General features: G+C 44.4%; 1 pseudogene; it reads left to right on the top strand.

Moving 5' to 3' along the window:
* Positions 1–567: 567 nt before the first annotated feature.
* Positions 568–27,766, top strand: LOC120839867 (annotated as a pseudogene).

Genomic DNA, 27,766 nt, shown 5'->3' with positions numbered 1-27,766 from the left:
AAAAAGCAACAAGAAAGAACGATTGGCCGCAGATTTTACTTTGTTTCTTCGTTTTCGAGCACGAGTCAGGGTTCGCCGTGGGCTTTGCTGTGCGCTCTGAGATTCATCCGCTACCGATCAATTTTAACCAAAACGCAAATAGAAAGAAAACAAGGTCCCTTAACCTGAAAAAATCCTTTCCGCAACAGCGTGGGGAAAAATATTCGCCACGAAAGGATTGTATCTTTTTCGATAGATTGATTCGCTACGTACCTATTTTTGTATGTTAGGTTGCTCGACATTTTGTTGTTATTTTACTTTTTTTTTGTCTGTAGCAAATACAGGACTGTAGAAGCGGACTTTTTATCGCAGTTGTAGCGAATATATTCGCTGCGAGCGCTTTTATTCGCTATATATTCGCCACAGAGCTTTAGAGTGTAGGGTAATGTAGGGACTTCTGGAGGCTGGCGTGGGGTACTTTCAAAAAATAGGTTGGCAACACTGCGCGGCACAGCTTTCTGTCGAAAACCGGGCCGGAAATCGTCTCCCCTGACGGAAACGCCCCTCGCAACCGCGGCAGCTGACAAGCGGTTCGAAGTCTTCCCCGAGCGATGGCCAACGTCGTCACGCATAGCCGAAATCTCTTCACCCGTTACGAAGGAGGTCCCATGTGCTTCTCACTCATTCCGTGCGCGGAGCGGAAAGAGATTCGAGAGATGATCGAGTACGGTGGTGGGATGCTCGTGCAGCCTGGCGTCAACCCGCGAGCCATCAGTCTGGTGCCCGCCGGCGCCACGGTATCCGTGGGCGGCCCCGACCTCGTCTTCTCGACCGAGTTCGTCAGGGAGTGCTCCAAACGCGGCCAGCTAGTCCCGCTCAAGAACTTCGTAGTCGAAGCGCGGAGTTCCTCTCCGGAGGACGGCGTCGAGGACATCGACGACGAAGGGGAGACCGCGCACCGGATCAGAGGCCTGAGGTCAATACGGGTGAGGGAAAACTTCTCCTTCGGCGAAGACATCAGCATCGCCAAGTTCATGGCCGCAGAACCCGGGCCTATACGAGGCAACGAAGTATACAAGCGCTTGGAAAGGTCCGGCCTTGCCGGTAAGCACACCTGGCAGGCCCTCAAGGAGCGCTACCAGAAGAAAACCTACTCGGTGATGCACCTGTTCGAGTGTCCAGTGATGACTGGACCGCAGAGCCTTCGCGCAAAAGCCGCTGGTGGTACGGTCGCTCGCCCCCACGACGAAAATCGGGCATGCCCGCCCCCAGAGCCGTGGGACGTCCCGGGCACTTCTGGCTCAGCGGTGCCAACGCCTCCCGCAGCTGCCGACGCGGATGAACAGAGCTCACCCGCCACTTCGACTTGCAGTTCGCACGTTGTGTCAGAAACCGATTACCTTTCCGCCGAGTCTCCGCGCCCCTTTGCCAGATACCTTTGCGACGAGTCTTCGCGCCTGCGAGAGAGCTCCGACGAATTTGACCAAAAACAGCCGTTCGTGCCATCATTCTCTGGCAGCGTCGATGATGTCTCGCGCGGCAAGCCTCCAGAGTCTCAAGAGGCTGCTCATGATCACAGCATCGAGATCTTTGTCTCCCGATTCGAAGAAAGCGTTTCAACCATGTCACCCGACACTTCTGGCTTTGATCTCTTCGGTGACTCGGAGCCTTTTGATGTCACTAGTTTCGAAGGACAAGCTGCATCGAAGAGCGACTCCCTGGGAGTCCCGGAGGAGACGTCTTTCGAAACCACCCTGAACGAGACGCCAACCGACGGCTTCTCCGAACATTCCAGCATGTTTGCACCTTTGGCAACGGCCCCGATGGTCTCTTCGAGTCAAGCACTGCATTTGCATAGAGAAGGTGGTGGGCCCTTGCTTTCGGAGCTTTGCTCAAGCCCGGGCGACCTCGAACTCCTGCTGGGGAAACTTTCGGAGCGTGCATCCCACGACATGCCAGAAAGCCAAGGGGACCCTCACTTGGCGTCATTTCCAGACTTCCGGCACCCAAGGCCGTCGACCGACCCCGGAGCCGGCCGCAAAGTTGCTGGACGCTCAGGTCTTTGCGGGAGAAGATTCCAGCAGCGCCAAGGATATCTGGGCCCGGTCCCGCGATGTGGGACGGCGCACAGGACGGCGTGAAAGCCCTCGTCGGGCGGTCCGCCGGAGCGTCTCTCCTCCGGGGGTCGTGATCGAGGGTTCCCCAGTGGAGTGCGAACAGGCTGGCCCCAGTGGAGCGTCGGTTCCGGACGCTGCCGCAGCGTTTTCCGGCGAAGACGGTGACTTCCACAGCTGCGACAATGTTATCGTCCGAAAGGGAAAGACTGGCAAGGTGAGTTCCGTCCGAGTTTTTTTCCTTGACGCCTTTTACGGTGGTAGCCGTACAGTCGCCGGCCATATGAGCTCCCCCGGCCGAACGCTGACCGGATCAGCGAAAATCCCGCACGCGGCGCGCCGAGCGTTGCCGCGTTTTGGGAGCCGGGCTATTGGAACCAAACCGTTCCTTTATCGAAGGGGTGGACGCATAGCTTTTATCGGGATTCCAGCTAGGGATGCCGCGAACTTTTTTCGAATCGAAGTTTCGATGATCGAATCAAGCGGTTCGAAAGGTTCGAAAGATTTCGATTTTTCGAATTGTCTATGTCGTAAAATTCGACGGAGGTCGAATTTTCGAACTTTTTAAGCTAAGAAGTTCGACGCTTTTCGAACCGTCGAACTTATTACGCTAAAAAATTCGATATTTTTCGAACTTTCGAACTTATTGCGCTGCAAGGTTCGATGCTTGTCGAACTTTCGAACTTTACTGACCAAAAAATTCGATGAATTTCGAACTTTCGAATTTATTTATGAAGAGAATTCGAAAAGTTTCGAACTTTCGAATTATGAAAACTCAGAGGTTCGACGAACTTCGAACTTTTAGGGAAAAAGTTCGACGTTCGTCGAACTTCGAAAGACCGGCGGACGGTTTCATTTGATTTCAAGTAGTGGGGTACATTCGTAATTCTTTTTTCTCGAACCTTTACACGCGGTGCTGCGTTCCTCACGAAAGACAATGTCTTTTATTTCAATGTGCTGGCATGCTTAGGTTTAAAGAAATAAACCCCCAAGGGGCGAGGAAGGACGACGGGATTTTGACGATTATCGTTTGAGCCAGATTTGAAGCACGCTGCAGCCGGAGCTATATAGGGTAGATATGTTATACTTTTTTTAAGAATGATCTATGTATAGCCTAGGTAAGTGCCGTCTTAAGATATGATTATTGCTATTCAACGTGAGTTTCGAAGAAATGTCCAAACATGTATCTGCATGCAATTATGACCTAAACTTGATATTTATTTTCGTCTAAGTTGTTTGAGGTATTGCATTTAAATTAACACCACAGACAGTACATATCATTGCCATCTGCAGAATACAAAATAATATATTCATTGTTTTTTCACGTTAAGGAATAAATTAACTCATGGGAGAAGATTTCTAATAGTGTTCAAGTTCAGCACGTCATTAAAAGAAAACTTTTTTTTTTTCGCTTCACGTTCCTGGGACGTGTTTCTTTTAGCCTGTACACATTTTGGTAAAAGAAACTTGTTTCGAAGTTCTGAACCTCTGAATATGCAAGAATAGAACACTTCCGACGAATTCTTGATAGTTTTTTTTTGTTTTTTTTTCTCCTGCTTTTTATTCCCGAATTTATTCTTTTTTTTTTTTTGTTACTATCGGCACAGGTGTTAAGGTCGAAAAGACAGCTTTGAACTTCCGAACCACTAAGCATGTGACGAGCAGTGCCTTCTGACAACGAGTTTTCGAGAATGACCATCTACTCGATCTTTTATGCAGTGAAGAGCGACAGTAGCTATACATATGCATAAATAATTTCAGATTAAAATAAGCTCGACCACGCCCTCTTTCCCCGTATTGTTTTCTTTAACAGCCCGAAATACCTGCAAGGTGGAGAAAAAGGCTGAAGCCCGCCCCCCCCCCCCCCCCCCCCCCCCCCCTCCCCCGCTACCCTCTTTCCCCCCGTTTTTCCTCTTGCGACGCCACTTGTATGGTAGAACGCTCCTCGACCTCGAGTTGTGTTGGCTTTTGTGCTTTTTGCGAGGCGATTCCTCCGTCCCAGAAAATAAACCTCCAGGGCAATTATAAACTTCACCGGATCGGATTACTACCAGCGTGCAAGGGGTGGCGAGCTAGTTTGCCAGGTCGCTTCAAGGTTTTTCTGAGCCTCAACCTCCTGCTCGCCCCTGGCCGTTTCGAACTGGATGAGTCTCGTAAAACAGTGTGTTCGTGCAATCACTACTGCGTGATGCAGGTTAAAGACCCCCCCCCCCCCGGGGCTGGCGGTCACAATTCTGCACTGGCAAATATTCTAGCACGTCCGGGACACTCGTCGTCTCATTTAATTGCCTGACCAACTTCGCAGAATCTAGATATCACACCAGAACTTTTCTAAACTTGATTTTGTGAAAACCAGGGCGTCGTGAAAACGTTATTTGAAACTGAAACTGTGGAAAAACTTGAAAATCGGACTTCGAACTTTGAAAACTTGGATTAAAAAGAAATTCAAAATCTTCGAAGTTTTTTTTTTTTTTTAATTTAGCGTTAAAAGAGAATCGAAACCTTCGAACTTTTCGAACTTTATGCAAAAAGAAATTCGAAATCTTCGAATTGTTCGAACTTCATGTCTATAAAAATTCGAAGCGTTCGAAGTTTTCGAATTTTTTTTACAAAGAATTTCAAAATCTTCGAATTTATCGAACCTGAAGTAAAAAAATATTCGAAATATTCGAATTCGAAATTTTAGAAACCGTGAAAGCTTCGAAATTTTTGAATTCGAAACTCCGCTGTGGTCAAAAGTTGCGAATTTTTCGAAATCGAACCTCGGTCGGTACGAAAATATCGAAATTTTTCGAAATCGAACCTCAGTTCGCTTCGCAAATATCGAAACCTTTCCAAATCGAACCTAGGGTGGTTCGCGACATCCCTAATTCCAGCCTTTAGAAGTGTGAATCACAAAAACATGGGCGATTAGAATTGCCGTTTTCGGGTGTTGGCCCCAAGTGTTTGGAGATGATGTTATAACTGCTGATAAACTGGAGCTTGCCTTAGGCGTAGATAAAGCAGCAGTGTTCGATCGATGCTTACAAATGTAAGAACCCTATGTTTGATATGATATTAGGCATGACAACAATGATCCCTCGTAAAGCGAGAAGTGAACAACCAGGAAGCCATCTGCAAAGTCATCGTGTAGAGAATTACCCTTGGCGAAGCAACACGCTACTGAGCGCGGAACAATGGAGTCTCTTCGATAAAGCGCGTTCATGAAAAGTGCCTGAATCTTTATTCTGCTTCGACACAAATATTTTCTTTTTGTTATCTATAGCATATCCTTATAACATAACTAAATTATTTCAAAATCGCTTATCATTGTCTATTCTAGGTATAAGAAAGATTGTAAGAAAGGGGGGCTTGTGCGTAGGACTACTCTTCGGGTAGGAAATATCTAAAATGACAAACCGGTTTTGCAAATAACAAAGTAGCATATAACACGTCAGAGATATTATGTAGTGAAGAATTTCGATAAGCCGTCTGCGTTTACCTACAACCAGAAGAGGGATTGTAATCGGCCGTGCTTCAGATTCACGTTCCAAAACGCGGATTGCTATTAAACTTCCTACGTCCACCCCTTTGATAACGGAATGGTTTGGTCCCAATAGCCCGGCTCCCAAAATGGGGCAACGCTTGACGCGCCCCATGCGGGATTTTCGCTGCTCCGGTCGGCGTTCGGCCGAGGGAGCTCATATGGCCGGCGACTGTATATGGCCCGCAATACCAGCCTGGGTGTGCAACCGTTGTGGCCGCCCTTAGCGAAAAACCGGGGCTCTTAGAGTATACTTTATTTGCACTTCCAGAAGTATGCTTGATGCTCTAAATTGGCCGGTTTTTAGTATACTTCTGACGCACTTCAAAAGTAGCATTTCGCCATACTTTTAGTATACTTCTAAGCATACCTGTAAGAGGCATTTTAGTATACTTCTTACGCACTTCAAAAGTAACATTTCGCTATCCTTTTAGGATACTTCTAAGCATGCCTGTAAGAGGCATTTTAGTACACTTCTTACGCACTTCAGAAGTAACATTTTAGGATACTTCTTCTAGTACAGTTCTGAGCAGAATTTTAGTATGCTTTTATGCAGGCCTTTGGTACTATAAATTGTACCCCGGATTAAACTTGGAAGCAGGCTTTCAAATATAATCGGGGGTACACTTAATAGAACTTTTAAAGCATTTCACCAATTTATTCCCGACCAATTCCAGATAAGAAAAGTAGAAAATTATATTGATTTAGCAATTGCAGTGGTTTACACTTATCGAAACTGAAATGCATTATGTTACAGGCTTTAATGTAGACGAGTTCAAAGTGATGACAAATTAAAGTAAGAACTTTTTATTAAACAAATATTTTTTTCAATAGAATGAACACATGTTGCCTACAACAAACACTGACGATGGAACAAAAACGTAATACTTTTAGTGGCTTACAAATATTACAGATGCACTTAAAGCTTTATAAACAAGTTCTTATTAGAAGAAAAAAATAATTACAAACTATCATGCTGAAGAAAAACGAGTAAAAATAGTATTGCACCTGTTAATATAAAACCTACAATATTTATCATCTACCATGACTGAAGTAACATCACCTACATGACTGAAGTAAAATGAATGAAAAAAGTTAATGCACTTGTTAAATAAAATCTAAATTAATCGCTAATCATATTTAAGAAAAAAAAAAGCCAATGCGCGAAATGAATGAAAATGAAAGCTAATTTTTTTTTTCATTCTGCAGTTTTTTTTCTGCGTGTTGCAGGCTTTGTTTTGAGTGTAGGAAGCATTGCTGCACTTCCTTTACAGGTATTCTTTCACGGACTTCCGAGTTTCTCCAGGGAATTGGCAGTAACAAAAGCTGAAAAGAGAAGACAATAGACAATTAAGAAACTTGCCTTAAGACTCCATATTTACATAATACTACTTAAAATTATACTTCAGGTCCACATAATTTTAGAAAATTTCACAAAGAGAAACCAACAACAAAAAGTTAATCATCTAAATATACTGAGCACGGGGACCAATGACTATGTTTATTGGCAACTGTGAAATATTGCTGCTGTGAAATAATGTAAAACAAGGCATTTCGTCAATTTGCAATGCATTAAAGGGATCATGAAACAAGTTTACTGTGGAAACAGTCTGGAGCTCGTTACTTTTATTTCTTTTACCTTATCACAAGTACGAGAAAACACACCGTGATCCCTCAAAATGTCGCGACTGCACTGCGTAATCAGAAAGGAAAAAAGGGTCCATTTTTGATCATGCAGCTTATCGTGGCCACAGGAACTACTGGCTTGGCGCCAATAGTGGTCGAGTTAGCGAGTTGAGCAGGTATCTGCCCAATTTGAAGCTAAGGTTTTTATAAAAGTTGTCATTCACTCATTTGGCCCCAATTCATGTCACACGCATGTGACCTGGAAAGGTCTCTAAAGGTTGAGGGGCCCCCCAAGCTTAAGTCTATTTAATTTTTTAAATAAAACTAGTGCACCTTGGAAAAAATTGTTTTCTGATCTTCACTGCACATGCGATGGTGAGATACTGCCACACTTACTTAGCCGAAGTCTGAAGACTATTTCATAACCCCTTTAAAAGCCTGCAAACATAATATTCTTTGTGACAGGGACTCTCAAACTTTCTGACATCAGCGAACAAAAATTTACTATTGTTATTGTTAGCCGAGGAGCCCCTTCCACTCTTGGCATTGTTGCAATTGAGTGTATGACAATGGTGTAGGAACGATTGAGGAAGTTCAGGTGCTGAAAGAACCCTCAGTATACTGTACTAGGAACCCTGTTCGAGAACCAGTGTCTCAGGATATTTGGCTAGAAAGTCTGAGCTAGCGTAGCTAGACAATAATTTTAAACACACAGATGACCACATTTTTTTAATTTTGATTCTGACATCTATTTTATATTATAATTCAGGGTTTACTGATATAAAACCAACTGAGGCCATACTGTACCAAACAATTACTTTAAAAACAACTGAACAAGCTGAAAGTTTTTGAAAGATTCAGCAGCCTAAAGCTGGGGTAAACAGTCAGCTATCTTCTGAAAATTGTACACAAAAGTAAACAATACTGAAGTTTCGTTAAGTTTAATCGCTGATATAAATCAACGATCAAAATTAAGCAGAAGGAACATCAGAGTGAATTATAATCTAGGCAAAAATTAAAGTATGCTAGAACTGGGGCACATTATTGGAAACCAGAGGTGTAGCGCAAGACGTAATGGCACAAAAAGACAAATACCTCCCCCAATATAAGCCAAAAAAAAAAAACATCCATGAGTACCGAGACACAAGTCCAATGGTGACCAGACAAAAGCTCACCGGACAGAAGCTCACCCGTTTTTTTTCGTAGACCCACACAATAGCTCACCTCCTTTTTTTGGCTACCCGGTGAATCACGAGCTGGGCCAAAGTGCGGACGCAATGGACATTGCACTATTTTTAGAAGTGGTACCCCATCTCATGCAACGGTGTCGACAGGTAAGCCATAACAGGCACAGAAGCAACGATTTGGGACAAAAATTTAGGTCACCAAACTGAGTGGAGCTGAAGCCGATAAGATCAATCTGGGTTGACTCAAGGTATGCTACAACCGTCTGGAAAATATTTGCAAGGGGCTCCAGGTACACCGAGATCTACCAAGACTGCTAGAGGCAGCCTGTACGGGACTGCATTTCTTTCTAACCAACCGATAAACTTGTTTCCAGTCTAATCAACAAACCATGTGCCTATCAGATTTAATTCATTGTTGTGTTTTAGTGTCGCACGCATGCACCTAAGTTGTCTGCACTCGTGTTAAGACCAACATCAAATTTTCCCGTGGTGAGCTTTTGACCGGTGAGATTCTGTCTGGTGAGCTTTTGTCCAAGATTTAAGTCCAATATATGTCAAGAGTAGACTTAGTATTTGTTCCTGTTAAGTTTGATTGCAATAGTGCCTTGCCATTTCTTCTTTACGGCAATTTACTCACCTATCAAGTCCTTAACTCCCTTTTTAGGAAGCTTTCCCTTCATTGCCGACCCAGTAAGGCAGCAGTTTGTCAGGGCCTCAGTTCCAAATACCATGACCACGAGTTCCTGAACATAAATGGATGGCTGCTTCGTGTCGACATGCTTCAACTGCGCTTCAGGAAGTGCTATGTCTCCAAAGGTTATCTGAAACATAAAAATAGAACCAAATACGGTCATTACATCCATATGAATGCCTTTTAGATGAGCGCATGTGCACGAATGGCCATGACATGCTGGTGGTAAGGAAGTGTTTGATGAAGAGAGCTAGCTAATAGTAAAGAGGGTAATAAGGCTAGTTTGAACATTTACTATATAAAGTCCACTGGTCAGGCTAGTCACCATCACATTGGTGCAAAGCATTTTTGTAGGGCGATTGATGCCTCACTCACACGCTTTTTTCCTTTTTCCCAAATTTCATCTGCTTCATGCAGTTCTCTGCTTGTTCTGTCATTGTATTTGCGAAAATCTTAACATAATGCAATACCGGGTAACAGAGGCATATGCTGCAGTGAATGGCGAGGTGGCCAGACAGGCTGGCTCGCGTGGCAGCCACATGCTCACGGGCAGGGTCACTCACACATCTGGCCCATATACACTGCCCCTCACAATATTGGTATCTGATACACAACGCCCAAAACACACCCAGCAATTTTATCCTTGTGTTTTATGCTGCAAGGCTAAGACGGCGGGCCTTGGGCCTGTTGATTCTGTGGCAGAGCCAAGCCATCCTATTGTGTGCCGAAGACATCACAGTAGTGCGGTACCGCTGACCGGCTTCCTTGAATTGTGTGACACAGTGTACATACCTGCCAACCTGTGGACTTTCAAATTCGTAAAAGTCGCGCGGCTGCGGCCGGGGGGGGGGGGGGTTACGCGAAGCGATGTGCAGCTTAATGTTAGCCTGGCCAGCGTGCGAAACGCTTACATCACACGTGTACGTGCTACACAATCCAAACTTCTCTTGCTTTTTGGGCGGCATGAAGCACAGAAATTTCGACGTGTAGGACTTCAGGAACACCTGAAAGTACCTCTTTTGAGGTTTCGAGTTCGGCATTGCGCCGCGAAGCCACAGTGACCAGGAGGATGCTACAGTTACACGTGCAACAAACACAGACGCCATACTTTTTGCCTCGAAACTGGCCGAAACAACGAGGCCCAACAACGTCTGAACACGCTGAACCAACGTGCGCCAGTGCACCGCCGAACACACGAACAAAGGCTTTGAGCTTTGGATTGGTTTTCGATCCGTGGCCACCGGATAGACGGATAGTGAAAACCACGACGCTGCTGTAGACGGTACCTATCGCCCTCTTGTGGCAATGCAAGATACCACCAACAACGGAGTTACAAAAACAACAAAAAAAAATAAAAAAAAGTTTTTTGTAAGATTTGGAGCAAGATTTGTAAAATCGTAAAATTAGTCCCAATTTGTACATTTTATAAAAAATTCGGAAGAGTTGGCAGGTATGAGTGTAAGTATGGTACCACATCTGGTCTCACATTGGGCCTCTCACGAGCAGGTATGTTTATGCCTCAACTTTATTTAACAATCTTTTGGCGACCTGAATTATACACATCTGCAGGTAGCTTGCTCCTGGATAAACAAACCCACTCGTGAGAAATCCAATGTAAGACCAGCTGTGATACCATAGCCTCAGTTTCACACAACTAAGGGAAGTCGGTCAGCGCCACCGCATTCCTGTGGTGTCCTTGGCATCCAATAAGATGGCCCAGCTCTGCCACAGAATCAACAGCATAGAGCAGCCGTCTGAGCCTTGCAGCATAAAACACAAGAATAAATTTGTGGATGCATGAATGAACATGCCCATGAGCACGTGGCTGCCACGCGAGCTAGCCTGTCTGGCCACCTCGCCATTCACTGCAGTAGATGCCCCTGTTCCTTGGTGTTGCACGATGTTAAGATTCTTGCCAGATACAATGACAAAACAAGCAGAGAACTGCATGAGGAATATGATATTTAGGAAAAAGGAAAAGAGTGTGTAAGTGAGGCATCAATCGCACTATTAAACAAAAATGCTTCGCGCGAAGTGATGATGACTAGGCTGGCCGAAGGGGCCGATATAGTAAATTGTCTTTCCAAATGAACAACAGTTGCGAGTGTGCCAAGGCTAATAGTACTCAATATTATTGATTACTATTAGCTATATCCCTAACTGCCATGCAAGTGTCCCTTTAAGAGAACATGCACATGGACTGTAGTAGGTGCCTCCAACTATAATTACGCTTCTCCACTCTATGACTGCAGCCTCCGGAAGTTCTGAATTGGCAATCTTGCAGCATGCAGCAGTCGACTGGGGAAGTATTATCGAAGCTGAAGAAAACATCCGCTGTCGAGCACATTCCAGGCTTGATCTGCGTCGTTTATTAAAGCAGTTTCCTGTTTGTTTGTTTTTATTTTGAAAATGCTAGTCCTTAAAGGCAACACCCAGAAATTTTTAAGAAACTTCTACACATTATGCGATCGAGCATGAAATGTGTCCCACAGTGGATACAGTAAAACCCCAATTATGCGTCCCTGGTTTATGCACGACTGGACGAGTCAGCAGAAACTCACTGATTTCTTTTGAAGTTCCAATGTGATAATAAAGATTGATTGGCACCTCTATTACACAATTTCTAGGTTACATTCATAGTTGCATGGGGGTTCTAGCTTCTTCAGATTCCAGCAGATTATCAGCTTAAAGGCTGTTTGGAAGTTCTGCATATCTTTGTCCCGTAATTGTTGTTTTTTGGATTATCCAATGTTGTCGCGCAGTCTCCTGAAAGTCATATAATCGAAACACTACTATATCCTCCAGCTTTGAAAACGCCTCAACCGAATGAATGCAGCGTGCCCTAAAGTGGCTGAATGAGAACTTCCCCTGGCCGCATTCGTGGAGTGTGGCAGCATCACTCGGAAAATCATCGAAAAATAGTGGTGAACCTAATACACTATTTCCATCCAGTTCCCAGAATTTATAAGGCATGCGTAGAGGCAATGAGGGATATATCTGTTGCAAAAATTGTTTCCTGGGTTCTAACAGAATTATATTTAGGTTATGAAAATGATCAGCAGAAAGCAGTCCTGACATTGTTGGGATGGCCTAAGCCTGCATGAACAGACACCCCATATACAGCATCTAATTAAAAAAACTAACCTTTTAAAAAAGAGGACGGGTCTGCTGAAACCTTGCAAACCACGAACAAAGCAAATCACTGAGATTTAAGGACACGACAGAAACAGAGACAACACGAAACAATTCAGAAATGAAACCAACAATACAGTTAGCACTGTTTAAAGAACCATTACCTTTCTATGCCTTAACATTGCTAAGCTTCTTCCATAGATTCCAATGCCTACCTCTTCGCACATCCTGGTGGAATGTGGAAACTTAGGCCTCACATTATAAGGTCAGTAAGTATAGCTATGGTTCTAATAGTTGAACCTCTCTAATAGGCACATTTTTTGCTAGAACATATGGTTCGTTCACACTTCTAAAAAGCAGTCTTGCTGCCGACCGAATTTGGTCACCAAAAAAAGACCGAGCTGTTCAGGCTTAGCAGAATGGACAATTGGGCGAGTTTACGGTAGAGATCATTATAACTTACAGTGCGACTAGGACAAGGAGAGACAGAGGAGAAAACACAGGCCAAGCGCTTAACGAGCAACTGATTCGATTGAAAAGGAAATACATGTGATGATGCTGCTGCTCGTCCAGGCATGCCCCTCTGTGGTCCTGGCGCTTTTTCTTTCACTCAACACGATACCAGCTGAATCATCCGAGATCCAAAAAGCCGATCTCGCTCTTCATCAAAGTCACTGTGGGCTGGCTCACACACAAGGATCCGTTTTGTGTTATGTAGTAAGTCTGCATCATTTCTCGGGGTAGTTTCTGGTTGTGTCGGAACATCACTGTCGTGTTGTTCAAAAGGGGTTGGCATCCGCAATCCCGGCAATGCATTGTGAGATGTGTGTGAGCGGTTCCTTTCATAGAACTGTGGTGTTTTCGTAGTCTTATGTTGAGGCAACTCCCAGTTTGTCCTATGTAGGCACGCCCGCAAGAAAACGGGATCTTGTAGACCACACCTTTTATGCAGGCGACAAACTGCATTCCGTGTTTGATGCTGCAGCGGCTGTGAGATGTAGGATCATCATTTCTCGCAAGTTTGTTGACTGTGGAGCACACAGATCTAAGCTTGTGGCGGGCGGAAAAAACAACATTCACATTGTATCTCGTGGCAACTTTCTTGAGTCCCTGGGAAAGACGGTGGATGTACGGTATGACTGAAGTTTTCCTTTTCTCTTTCTGCTCGAGGTCACATTGCTCGATCTCTGGATCTGTTTTAAGGTATTTCACGATTTTTTCGCAAGCTGAAGTAATGACCGAATTAGGATACCCCGAATCCTTGAACCATTGAATTTGGGACATGAAGCTGGAACTCAATTTGTGGATGCATGTGCTTGTTAAAGCTGTCCTCAGACAGAAAAATGCGATGCCTTGTGTGACGAGTTTGGAGTGGGCTGAAGTCCACATTCATCGGGTGGCAGGACAAGGTGTACATACAGAAGTCCGGAGTATGCATAGGGTCGAGGGTAGCCTCTGTGCTCAGTAACATCTTCCTAGGCAAGATCCATCGGGATCTGGAACCTTGCTTGGAGAAAAACACCAAGAAAGTGTTTAGGTACGTAGACGATTATTTGGTGTTCGTTGAGAGGGCTAATTTCCATCAGAAGCTTGACGATGTGCTGAAGATCTTCACGAAAAAAGGGCAAGGACTTCGATTCACCTATGAAGCCCCAAAAAAGAACCTTATTCAGTTCCTGAATCTCCGCATCAAAGAGGGGGATGATCATGTTTGCTGGTGTTACAGTCCCAGAACAGCAAAGGCTCTTCTAAACTTTCAGTCAGCCCACTCTAAACTCGTCAAACAAGGCATCGCATTTCCCTGTCTGAGGACAGCTTTAACAAGCACATGCATCCACAAATTAAGTTCCCGCTTCATTTCCAAAATTCAACGGCTCAAGGATTCGGGGTATCCTAATTCGGTCAATACTTCAACTTGCGAAAAAATCGTGAAATACCTTAAAACAGATCCAGAGATCGAGCAATGTGACCTCGAGCAGAAAGAGAAAAGGAAAACTTCAGTCATACCATACATCCACTGCCTTTCCCAAGGACTCAAGAAAGTCGCCTCGAGATACAATGTGAATGCCGATATTTCCGCCTGCCACAAGCTCGGCTCTGTGTGCTCCACAGTCAACAAACGTGCGAGAAATGACGATCCTACATCTCAGCCGCAGCAGCATCAAACACGGAATGCAGTTTGTCGCCTGCATAAAAGGTGTGGTCTATAAGATCCCGTTTTCCTGCGGGACTGCCTAAATAGGACAAACTGGGCGTTGCCTCAAGATAAGACTACGAGAACACCACAGTTCTACGAAAGGAACCGCTCACACACATCTTGCGATGCATTGCCGGGATTGCGGATGCCAACCCTTTTTTAACAACATGACAGTGATGTTCCGACACAACCAAAAACTACCCCGAGAAATGATGGAGACATACTACATAACACAAAACGGATCTCTGTGTGTGAGCCAGCCCACAGTGACTTTGATGAAGAGCGAGATCGGCTTTTCGGATCTCGGATAACTCGGCTGGTATCGTGTTGAGTGAAAGAAGAAGCGCCAGGGCCACGGAGGGGCATGCCTGCCTGAGCAGCAGCAGCATCATATGTATTTTTTTTTTCAATAGAATCAGTTGCTAGTTCAGCGCTTGTCCTGTGTTTTCTCCTCTGTCTGTCTTTGTCCTAGTCGCACTGTAAGTTATAATGTTGAGGCTTACTACTCCCTGCCGTTCCCATATGATGTATCTGGGAAATCAGTTTCCTTAGTACAACCCTGCCGTGCCAGTGTGTGTCGGCGGAGGAAGTTAGGAGGTCAACTTTTGACAAACACCATGCATTATTTTGAGTAGGTTACCTATGCTCATTGCTCAGTGACAACCAAGAAATATGCGAGCACCGAACGAAAGCTGTCCACAGCACGGGGTCTGATTTTCGTCTTGGCGAGAGTGAAGGAGCTAAAAGACTGTTTGCAAATATGTTGCCTGTAAGTGCGAGAAAAACAAGAGTTTGGGAAGTCAACGCACTGGATTTTCTGTGACCAAAAGGGGGACCGAGCAGAGCACAGATTTAAGATTAATAATTAGTGAAGCATCATCAATCAGGTGCGACTCGTGTTCTGACCGAATGGGCAGTCAAGGCTGACATGACACTCGTGTTCTATCCGCGCTTCACACTAACTCCTTTTAGGTGACATGGAAAATCGGTGCTAAAACCTCAAGTTCGTCTAAATTGTGTTGGTTTCGCCTGCCATGAAGTGTCAATCACCGACGAAAACACAACAAAAAAGACATTGATGTATCGTCTGCTAAGCGAGATTTAAAATGATCTGTGAACGTCTGCTATATCACAAAGGATGCAATAGACCTTTTTTAAAAGCTGCCCCTACCTACCCTGGCACCAAAAGGCAGTGTGCTGTCGCAAACCAACTGTAGCTGAGGACAGAAAAGGCCGAGCAAGACAAGGAAGGCAACCGGCAAGGCCATTGCAAGCTGAGGAGGCATGTGACAGAGCCTTGCACGAGACATCCTCGCGTCGCCGAAATTCATTTTCTTGCTGCACATAAGCTGACATTCCCTGGTGTGACATATGGCAATACAATTCCTGCCTTTTGTTCCAATTAAAAAGTTTTCTCCAGCAAAAACGAAAAAAAAAAAGATCAAAAAGGTCTTTGATCGATCCGCTTGCCACAGGATATTCCACAGAGTTGTGACACCCAGCGTCAAAAGTCTGCGATTGTGGTTCGAGCATCAAAATAATCTGATCAAATTTTGACGCCCAGCGTCAAAATTTCGTGTGAATGAGCCATTACGGTTAGGAAAAAGACAAGATAAAAGATTCACTCCTTTAACTGCGATGTGAAGAAAAAAAATTGTTACATACCATATTCTACACAATACCCTCTTGAACCACAGGGCCTGCCACTCCACGAGTCTCCATAGCCGCAACAAGGGGTGGCACACCTGCCGGTAGGAAGCATCAAATTATGAGAAAATTACTGGTTCAACAGTCAACACTGAAATCACAGGTGCTTTGAAGTTACACACATGTGACACCTGGTTTAACATTAAGGAAAATTAAAAATGCACACGATTAAAGCAAACACTGCACCAAACTTGCTCCTAGACTTCAAACTTTTAATATGAATGGTGGGAAAGCATGAAGCTGTGAAATCCAAGCCTGAAATCCCATGCTGGACACGTGTATACTCACTATAAAGAAACCATTCGTGGAATTATCCGAGCCCTTTAACTTGCACTAGAAATATTGCTCTCCCTTCAGACTGCTTCGCCACCCCAATACCCCTCAAATCTCATTCCCTGACCTTAGTCAGCTCAGTTCAGTGGCTGTCACTTTTATTTTCAAAATTTCTCTCCTTGTGGACATTCAGTATTTTTGTGCATAATTCACTGCTTTCGACACGGGCACTCACTGTCAACACGCCGCTTCACAAACCGCTCCCAAATCGAGTAAGAATGCTGCTGCCACTCTATATCATACTATGAGTGGCCCCATTTCACCTATGTACAGCTGCAACTTTAAAGAGAAATGCACAAGCTATTCCTGTAGGGAGAACAGCAAATTGAGGCATGAAAATTGACACTGTGTGTAAACATAGAACAGCGTCCCCCAGTCAGGTCGGTCCTGGTCTCAACCTGCTCCATGCTGGCTTCAGCCTCGGTGGCCCTGCCCTGGCTTCGGCCTCGTTGGCCCAGGATTTGACCTTATTAGCCCTGGCTTCGGCCCCGGTCTGAGGCTCACTGGCCCTGGTCTCGACATTGTTGGCCCAGGTCTCGCCCTCCTTTATCCAGGCCTCCTTGGACCTAGCAGAGGCCTCTTCAGCAGAGGCCAGGGTAGGTACAGCGAAGACAGGTCCTCGAGCTTGTGATGCAACGTCCTCAGGATCCCCAGAAGATGCACGGAGCTATAAACAGAAAATATAAGCAGTAATGATAGATTATCAGAGTTTTACAACAAAGTATAACATTGGAAGTCCTAAGCAACTGCTTCCCAGAAGTGACCTCTGACTGACCCGCAAAGTTGCATTCCCGTTGACCACCAACTTTTTCTAATGCTGAGGAAAATAACATCATATGTCATCTGCCCTCACAGTGCAAAGGTTACTGAAACAGTATATCTACAGTCTCCAATTACTTCAGCGTTCTGAACAGCTTGCAGTTTGCATGAATGAATAATTGATAAGTACACTTGAAAAAGCAATAATGACATTGATTAAAATATATCCAACCAAGCACCAAAATGGCAACATTATATAAATCTGATGTGCTCTCCATAAAGCTAACACTTTCTAACAAAAATGTTATACATACCCTGTGACGTTTCAGCTCCTGGCGAAGCTTTTTGAGAAGCTTGTCCTCCACAGTGTCTTTCTTTTTTTTTTTTTTTCTTGTGGGCTGCTTCTTCTGCAACGAGTGATTTCAAGAAAAAAAATCAGCAAGTTTTTGCAAAATTTCGAAAGACGTTGCGAACGTCGCTGTTGAAGCCGCAGGATCACAGCGCGGTTCATGTTCCGAAGTTCCGCAATTATAAGCTGCGCCATTGTAAACTCATTTCCTTGACGTCACACTTCGAGCAGAAGAAGCTCTTGTCGAAAAAATAATCAGCGACGGACTCACCCGGTCTGTGTCCGCCGGAGCATCATCTCGTAGCGTGCGAATCGTCATCATCGGGGAACACCATCTGTAGTTCTTCAGCCCATTTCGACCAAGTTTCCAGTCGCTTCCCGGTCGTTGGATGCCACTCAAGCCGTCCCGCTCACCTTCGATGAAGCAACAGCGAGCGTTATTTCATCGCTCCGCCCGGGCTGCGTTGCGCCGCCACCGTGTTGATATGGGCCTCCCAGTCCCGCGCACTTCATGGCGCTCGCTGCCGACGACGAGTCAGAGAAGGCGGGAATGGACGCCGTCAAGTCTGGCATCGCGGTCACCGATGCGAAGCCCGGTTGCGACGCTAGGGTCCGTACGAGCTCACGGTCCGCGGCCATGGCTTTGCTTTCTCGTCGAGTCAACGGGCTGAACGGCCTCTCCTCGGTGGCGGAAACAATGGACGCGCATCACCGCCCGTGAAGAAGACTCACGTTCGTCGGCGTGAACGTGGCTGTCGCAGCCACCACTGTTCCGGGAAGGCTCAGCGGTAATCCCACTTCTGAATGCTAAAGTTTTCGAAGTAACATCATCGAACGTTCATAAAAAAACTGGTTTATTTAAAGACAACAAAACTGACGGCTGATCAATCCGGCACCATCTGGATGATTGTATGGGTATGGATACTACTGCGGCACCTTGCAACGCACTTTGTAACGGGCGGTAGCTTGCGCCACCTAGCTTAAGTCTAAAAAGCGACGTATTTGCAAACGTGGTCGGTCACGCTCACGACTGATAGAAATACCAAGAACTCAAACGCGTCACGACAGCAACAGACCCCAAATCACTCAAATTTTAACACTGCAATGAAACCACGCGGAGCTCTCAGACGCAGACACGATGGAGCTTGTTTTTTCTGCGTCGACGAAACTCAGGAGCATCGATTTCGCGACCCGGTGCACCACTACACAAACTGCACTGCTTTATAATCCGACTGTGAACTATCGACGACAGAAGATTGCTCGTCGATGTTGGTGGGGCAAATAACACGTAGCACTGATGATTAAACGATGGAATCACAGACGTAGTCGGTCATGCTCGCATATTTGTTGATTGTCACCAAGCAATCACTTTCTTTGCACGCGGTGTTCGGGTTCATCCGCCAAGCTCCTGACTTTTGCGGGTTATTTTAGTCAACAAGATTTTTTTTTCTGAAAAAAAAGGGGGGGGGGAACAACTTGTAGTGAAGACGCGTGCGTCCGCATTGGTGACCCCGATCTGATATCAGCCTCCCGAAGCTGGTGGATCAAACGGTAGATAGCGTATCTCACTCGCTGTTGCAGGCTGCTCACCGCGTCCGTGTAACCAGAACGAACTGGAAACGACAACAACTACGCTGAGACTGCAGCGGCTACCTTTCATATTCCTGAAGATATCAACTAAACGTACCTTTCACAGTTTTTCTTGCGCTCTTGTGAGGGGTAACCACTGCGTCAACGCAACTATTGTTCTCGTTTCCAGGCGGCTCGTTTCTTGATCGCCACGCCGGGAAGCTACGCGTCCACAGCGTGTGCGCAACTTATAATGGTCACTACACTCATTCTGGGACGGTGCAATCGCAGACGTAGTCGGTCACGCCTGCCACCGGAACGCTGAGAACTTGATCAGGGGGCTCACGTACAGCACTGAAACGCCACAGCGCTCGAAACAACGCGAGCTGCTGACGCCATTTCATGACACAGACACAGCGACGAAGCACAATGTTGTCCTCATTTCATGGTGAGCGCAGCTAAGCATACTCGGTGCATGCTCCGATTATCCTTTCAGCGCACTTCCATAGTAAACTTTTCGTTCACTAAAAGAAACCTTAGAGAGGCAACTGATAAGTCACTGCACGAATACTTATAAGATCCTTCCAGCTTACTTCCATAACGTTCTTCTAGTGCACTAAAAGATACCCAGGGCAGGCTACTAGTAAGACGCTTCGCATGAACTTAGAAGCTACTTAGGTCTTAGCTAGTTTACTAAAAGTATACTATTACAGTACTTACTTCAAGCATACTAAGAAAGGACACTAATAGTACAAGCCTACTTTTGGCTAGCATCCTTTAAGGACAATTTTAGTATACTTCTTGAGAATGAGTATCTTAAAAGACCGTAAAGTATACTTAAAGTAACCTAGTTTTCGCTAAGGGAAGAGGAGGACAATCTATTAAAATAGTTGGTAGTCCAGCGAGTGGTTGTCTTTTCTGTGTCTCCTTCCTTAAATGTTCAGCTGGTTCCACCCATCATGTAACACTATACTTCGTTGCAGCTCAAGTCCAGACAGCCGATGATACCGGCGCGAGTATAAGGCCCTGAACAGTGCTTGCAGTGTACGAACGCGCGTGCTTGGCAGGGACGCTGGAAGCCCGTAGCTCGCGCTTGAAGCATGGGCTGCATCTGGACTTGAAGAAGCCAATGAAAACGTTTGTAAGTATACATATATATATATGTATATTTTATTTTTTTTTTTCATTTGCACTGCTTTCGCTCCAGTTAGCGACGGGTACTGTAGAAACACATGAAACCTAAAACAAAGAAAAAGCCTATGAACGTAATATGTGAAATGAGTTTAGAATTTTGAGCGCATTTTCTTTTTGTTGACAACGTCCTTGTTGTCAACCAATAGAGAACCTAAACAGCAAAGAGGGTGCAACAACCACGCGCGATCTTTAAAAGTGTTGGAAATTAACATCAAGTCCAGTCCTATCTCTAGAATTCTATGTCGTCATAATCCGACGTTCTAGAGCAATGTCGTCAATGAACGCTCATGTTTGACACTGATAGGCATGCCACACGAAGCAGCGTTTCGTTTCTTTTGTCCCTCTGCAATGACCCCATAAGCGGAAATAAACTATAGAAGAAGTGGCTGTCCAAATCGTAAAGTTGTGGAGTGTTTGATTGCGGCACCCTAATAAATTATTAGAACGCTCGTGACTGATAAACCACAGAGTTGTAAAAATTAGGTCCTCAAAAAAGTGCACGTAAATCGAAATATAACTTCAGCCTCCCGCGACAATGATGTGCGAAGTTTCGAGCTCGTGCGATCCCATGTCCAAATGTGATTTAAATTGGAAATATATGTTCCGCTCTTTCGAATATCAACGTATAATTACGAACATCCTTGGCCGCCTCCCTCCTAGAGAAATAGGAACCATAACAGACCACGTCCTGAACAGTAAAGGGTCCGATGTTCCAGAAACCGATTTTGTTTTCTCATCAGGGGCGACTTATCGCAAGTGGAGAGCAGCATCTTCTTTGATATGTACGTTCTGTCCTTCAGGGATATTCACACGAGGCACGCGCGCATCACGAGACGAAAACGCGTGGCTTTTGCACATCGCAAAGCCCGACGTTTTCTTCACGTGTCACGAGAAATCCCCGGGATTCCTCCCTCGTGTGAATACCCCTTTCGAGTGCCCTAGTCCCTTGACACGCGGCGATGGTTAAGTGGCTGTCTATCTATTCGAACGTCGGGCCACCAATTGTAAACAATTGGTGGCAGGACTTGGTTTGTGAAGGTCTGTACTTGTCAAAGTTTTGACCCAACTAGACGGAGTTCGGTCAAACGTGTTCACGATTAGAACATGCATCTCTATACATTTCTTTTTGAGGAGAGTGCCCCGCCATGGACCGAGCACGATATAGCCGTGGCAAGAAGTAGAGGAAGAAGAGATCGTGGACGTTGGAAACGGAACGCGATGCTATGTCTCGGCGGATAAAGGAGTGTTGTCAGTCCCAGCCTAACAAGTGGGGGCCCGTCCGGCTTTGTCGTGGGGCGCCAGCGGCTCTTGAGAGCAGCGCGAAACTGTGGTTCCCTTCTAAGAAGAACTTCGCTGACTGGCAGGCATTCGTTACGGCGTTCAAATGTCCGCTGTTGATGAACCAATAATGAACAAACGATGATGAACCAACCATGAACCAACAGCGTACGCTGTTGGTTCATCTTAGTAAAAGATATAAAATAGCGAAAAAAGGACAAGGACATGAAGTATAGACGTTTCCACTGCTTACAAAAATCACAGTCCACACGTGTTGAATCACAGTCCAGAACGCGCACGTTTGTCGCTTTGGAAAGCGAGCAAATCACGCGCCATAAGCACGAACACTGAAAATGGAACCGGCCAAGTGCCCTTTTTTGGAAAGGTCTATACAGGACAGGCGCTCACTTTCAACTAGTTTTATCAAGGAAAAGTAAACATACATATATAGCTTTTATTTAGGAAAAGTGCCCAGGGCAGCCGAGAAGAAGGCAACAGCCCCGGATGGTTTGATCGTGCTGGGGGACACCAGCATTCCAGCTCAAGTAGCTTCTGCCCTTAAGAACATTTACGTGGTGTTCCTTTGTCTGTCGCGTGTATATAAATCAGTGTGTCGAACCGAAAAAAATACGGGTTAGGTTACGGTTCAGGTTCCTGAGGTAAATTTATTTTGTTCTGGTTCAGTTCCGGTTCAATTAATTCGATCCGCGAACCGGTTCGCGAACCGGTTCGGAAATTATAAATGACAAATTGCAACATCAAAATAAATTACAAATAAAACATCTGAAATCAGCACATACGAAACGGGATACATCGTAGTGTAAGGCTCAGGGATTTCTACCAGGAATGGTTTATTTATGTGCACTCCAAGGTTACCTCACCGACGTTTACGCATTCGGACTTCATCTAATTGGGTCCGACGCAGTAGCTGTAAAAACCGCGACCTCCTTACAAACCCACTTACAAGTAGAACTCGCTAACTATCCCGCCACCTCGGCGTGTAAGCAATTGAAGGAACAGTGGGGAGAAAATACAGCTTTCTTTATTTGAACTAGCCTTCGGTAACTCAAATTAGACCCTTAAAGAAGTTTTTATTAAACAAGATACGGAATATGAAAAACACTTCACCGAACGCAACGCCAGAAGGACGTAATAGGATAAATATTAAGATAGAAGAGTTCGCTGTCTCACAAATACGTTAGCTTTAAGTGCCTATACGAAAGCGGATGCATTATTGTCAAACTCCACAGCCTTTTCTTTTCTCATTCCGATGGAAGCAAGCTTCAAGAACTCGCACGTTCTAAAAACGTGTTCTGAAATAAGCACACAGCAGCATTTAGGATTTACGAGATTGTAGAAAAATAAAATCCCGTGACGCGATTTTTTTTTTTTTTTTTGCACAGCCTTCCAATTCTCTTTCTTCCGTGCAAGCCGGGACCAGCGCAATACTGGTTCCTATGTCAAGATTCATGGATGCAGCGTTTGTCAAGATTCGTGGATGCAGCGTTTATATTCCTAAGACTGAGTGGAGAAGAAAAATATGTAAGCGAGGTGTGTGTCAGTTGACGGCACTTAAAAAATAAATGGCATTGATGGCACATTCATTGTCAACAGCGCGTGGCCGAACCGTTTTGACATGAGCCGGTAACCGTTATTTTTTTCCGGTTCAGTTCCGGTTCGGGTTCATCGCGATAACAATATAACGGTTCGGGTTCGGGTTCAGTTCCGGAAAAAATACCGGTTCGGTTCCGGTTTTCGGTTCGGTTCCGGTTCGACACCCTGATATATGTATGTATATATATATATATATATATATATATATATATATATATATATTTACCGGGTGTTCATTTTTAATTCGAACAGATTTATTTAAAAAAATCCGTGAAAGTTACACTTATGCTGCTTGTGGAGGTGAGTTATACGGCCAGGGGGACATAATATAGGGGGCTAATCGTAACGATCAGTTGGCTAATTAACTAAAATTCTATAATTAACTTTTTAATTAATGAAAAAAGACATATGGGTCCAATTAGAGACTTGCTCAGCGTCATCGAAAAGAACTAAATCAGTCATTTTCAGAAAGACTTTGAGCGCGAGAGAAGTGTAGTAGTGCACTGAAGTTACCACTCGTGGAGCAGGTACAAAGCTAGCGGTTGCGGCAAGGCACCCGCGCGATTTTTCCGTCGCTTATCTAGCCCCAGCCTTGTACCTGCTCCACGAGTGGTAACTTCAGTGCACTACTACACTTCTCTCGCGCTCAAAGTCTTTCAGAAAATGACTGATTTAGTGCTTTTCGATGACGCTGAGCAAGTTTATAATTGGAACCATATGTCTATTTTCATTAATTGAAAAGTTAATTAACGAATTTTGACTAATTAGCCAACTGATCGTTACGATTAGCCCCCTATAATATGTCCCCCTGGCCGTGTAACTCACCTGCACAAACCGTATCAGTGCATCTTTTACGGATTTTTTTTAATAAATCTGTTCGAATTAAAAATGAACACCCGGTATATATATATATATATATATATATATATATATATATATATATATATATATATATATATATATATATATATATATATATATATATATATATCCTCGCTCCGCCAATTCTTGGCTTTCGGCGGGTTCCTGGAAACTTGGATTCTTTAATTCATTGGATTAAGTACGGTTCATTCATCTGCACAATTTCGTTTATATATATATATATATTGTTACAACTTTTTAACTGGTTTAATCACCGCACAGAGAAGTCCGACATCTTCGGTGGCTGGCTTCCAACTGCCTCGCGCACACGCACGAGCACGACGAGCATTCCCTTCGTCGCGTGCCGGTTGCTTCTCTTTTATGTTTTTTGTTCACTCCGCACTCAGCGTCTCCGCTACAATATATATATATCTGTGTGTGTGTGTGTGCGTGTGTTTGTGTGCGTATGTGTGCGTGTGCGTGCGTGTGTGTGTGTGTGTGTGTGTGTGTGTGTGTGTGTGTGTGTGTGTGTATTGAACTGCACTAATCTGATAATACTTTCCTACAATTCTAGATTTAGCAAGGATAAGTGAGTATTGCTAAATTATTATACTGGCGTGTTTTATTGGTTTGTTTTTTATGCTAATGCTTTTTTTAGAAAAGTTGTTAATATGGCTTCATATATGTTTAATAGCACTCTCAATAGTAAATTAGACCTGAATTCGCTGCCGCAGTGGATGGAAGCTAAGAAATAATGACCTTATCAAGTTCGAAGGCATTGTTGGTAAGAAGGCATATTCATTGTTGCCTTGCCGTTTCTTTTTTTCTATTATTAACTCTACATATAAAACGCTATTGCAAAAGTTTACTACAGATACGAAAGCTCGTAAATTATTGAGTGATGCCTAGTTTCACGCTGTTTTCAAAAATTAAAATCCCGCTCACGTCAACACAAATTTTTTTTCGTCAAAACTATTTTAGGGTATGCCACGGACATTGTGGCCGAAGGCCAAGAATTTTTTTTTAGAAATCGGAGGTGGTCGACCGCAACGTCTGGGACGTTTCACGTGGAATGAGCCTATTACAGAATTGTTTTCTTTTTTTTTCCTCTTTATTTCTAAGCTTTTAGTTTCCATTAGAGTGTGGAACCGAATGTTTTATTGGTTTGCTTCGGTTTTGGGGAGCACAAAACTAATGTAGAACATATAAAATATCACAAAAAGTCAAGGACAAGAAGTATACAAAACAGGCGCTGATTTATATATATATATATATACACCAGGCAAAGCAGCACCACGCAAATGTTCTTAAGGGCAGAAGATACTTCAGCTGGAATGCTGATGTCCTCAAGCACGATCAAACCATCCGAGGCTGTTGCCTTCTCGGCTGCCGTGGGCACGTTTCCTGAATCGAAGCTATATATATATACGTACGTTTACTTTTCCTGGATAAAACTAGTTGAAAGTGAGCGCCTGTCCTGTATACTTCTTATCCTTGTATTTTTTTCGCTATTTTATATTTTTGCTAAGATGAACAAACAGCGTTCCGTACAAAACTAAAAAAAAAAGAATGGTTTCAGCAGCTAAAGAGATATTCATCTTTAGAATTCACTTATATTCAGGTACCGAGAAATAAATTGCGTTATTTAAATTTGATGGAACAGTAAATGACAAACTACATTAATATCTGTCTTTTCTTGATTTTTTTTTGTGTTTTTAGTGTTATATTTTAACCTGAATCTAAAAGTTATCAGTCTGTTGGGTCGCCTAAAATACGCGTGATTGGTACAACTTTGCATCGCAGAATGTTCCAGCTGTATTCTTCGACTCTGAAAGTTATTGCAGTGCAGGAAATCATGAAATCGAGACGTCCTCGCAACATATATAGGTGATGGCGATGCAACGGAGCTCAGATCAATAATGTTTTCGAAATGTCATAAAACTTTTAAGGACAGACCCTCTATTTTTTATAGGAAGACTGCGCCTTGTATTCGCATCGGATCTGGCCTAAAATAGCGCGCATCAGAGTGGACAATTCCGACATAGCCTGCCATTTGAGGTTTTTTCTTTACAAGATAACAGTCGATTCAATTTGCAAGTAAGCATCATCTGTGCTATTTTTTTTGTTCATCATAAATAGAGCTAAGCAGTAGTTCATAGTCTACTCGACATGACGGCTACTTAATTGGTCGTTTTCTTGCCGTCGGTTTTCCGAAACTCATCCAGCCCATATACACCTAAAATTGTTGTTCATCAAATAAAATGCACAACAGACTCCTTTATGTTTGAGAAGTTGAGTATGCATGAGGAAGACATGTTATTTTAATCAGCTTAAAAAAATAATGTTTCCGTTTTTTTTATCACTGATACACGTCCCTCTCGAAGATAACGAAAAAGAAGGCTTGAGATAATTTGGGGGTGCATTTACTTATCATTTATATACTTAGGTTGATCGGCCCTTTATTTATGTTAAGTCTCCAGGCAGTAACAACAAAATTTTTATTAATATCTTCAATAAATTTGACTGCACGAAGTTAACATAATGGCTTCAGATCGACAGTGGAGGAGGATACTCGAAAACACGCCATCTGGAAAGTCTGACGAACGTGTTTTTTTTGTTCGCTGTCTGGGCGAGCCCCGGGAAAAGTTTTCTTTTCTCTGTAAGGAGATCGAGTCCCTGGAATGGGTTCGCCCCGAGATAGAGATGGTGGCTCCGTAGAGCAGTGCGGCTCTTGCGCTGTCCGGTGCGCTCGCGTCGGCCCTTGAAAATCCGAGTGAGGGAGTGTGATTTTCGTGCCGGACCGTACCCACATCCGCAGCAGGTCTCCAAGGTGAACAGCCTCCAGTCGATGGACCAATGTAGGTAAGGGAAGTCGGCAAAACGGATCCGTAACCTTGGGATAAGGATTGGCTCTGAGGACTGAGCCGGTCGGGCTGGGGACCTGAAGCAGGAACGGCACAGCACCGGGACTGGGCGGGGCTCGCCGTTCACGCGGCGTGGCCAAGCCCGCACCAGCGTCGGGACCTTCCTGTGTAAGGTCCCGGCGCTGAACTGCTAGGCAAGCAGTGTTGCTTGCCTAGCAGCAATTGAACACAAACCGAACGTTTATCAGAAAAGGGAAAAACACCACAAAAGTCGAAAGCCCACACATCTTCATGAAGACATTTATCATTATTTCATAGCGTTCGCTCCTTTCTAAACTCGCGCATTGGGAAACTCATGCACTGAAAAGGAGGGAAAAAGAAAAGAATAAACAGTCGTTAGTCTGCGCCCATTCGTGTTCGCTGTGTTTCTCTTCATCTCAGTGTAAACTTCTCCTTTTCCTTTCAATTTTTGGGCACGCGTTTGTTCTGTAGAACTTCGCAGCGCAGCACGTCTTTTGATGTACAACCAACTAGCCCAAACCCAAGCTTTTAGGGGGCATTCGTTTCAGTCTGCGTTTGTATTTGGCAAACGGAGCATAACCCGGAAGAGAACAATCATGATTATTCGTAATATCAAATTTAGGGTAGCAATCATTGTCAAATCTACTGATTCAATATAAACTGGCAAATCTCACTTGCAAGCGCAACCGCTTCCCCTGCAAAGGACAAAACACATTAAAATGCGACCAGCGACAAAATGGTGACGTCCTGAAGCAATCTCTGCCTTAG

Source organism: Ixodes scapularis, unplaced genomic scaffold (genome assembly GCF_016920785.2).
Source record: "Ixodes scapularis isolate PalLabHiFi unplaced genomic scaffold, ASM1692078v2 ptg002055l_1__unscaffolded, whole genome shotgun sequence".
NCBI lineage: Eukaryota > Metazoa > Arthropoda > Arachnida > Ixodida > Ixodidae > Ixodes > Ixodes scapularis.
This window is presented reverse-complemented; position numbering and strand designations above follow the sequence as displayed.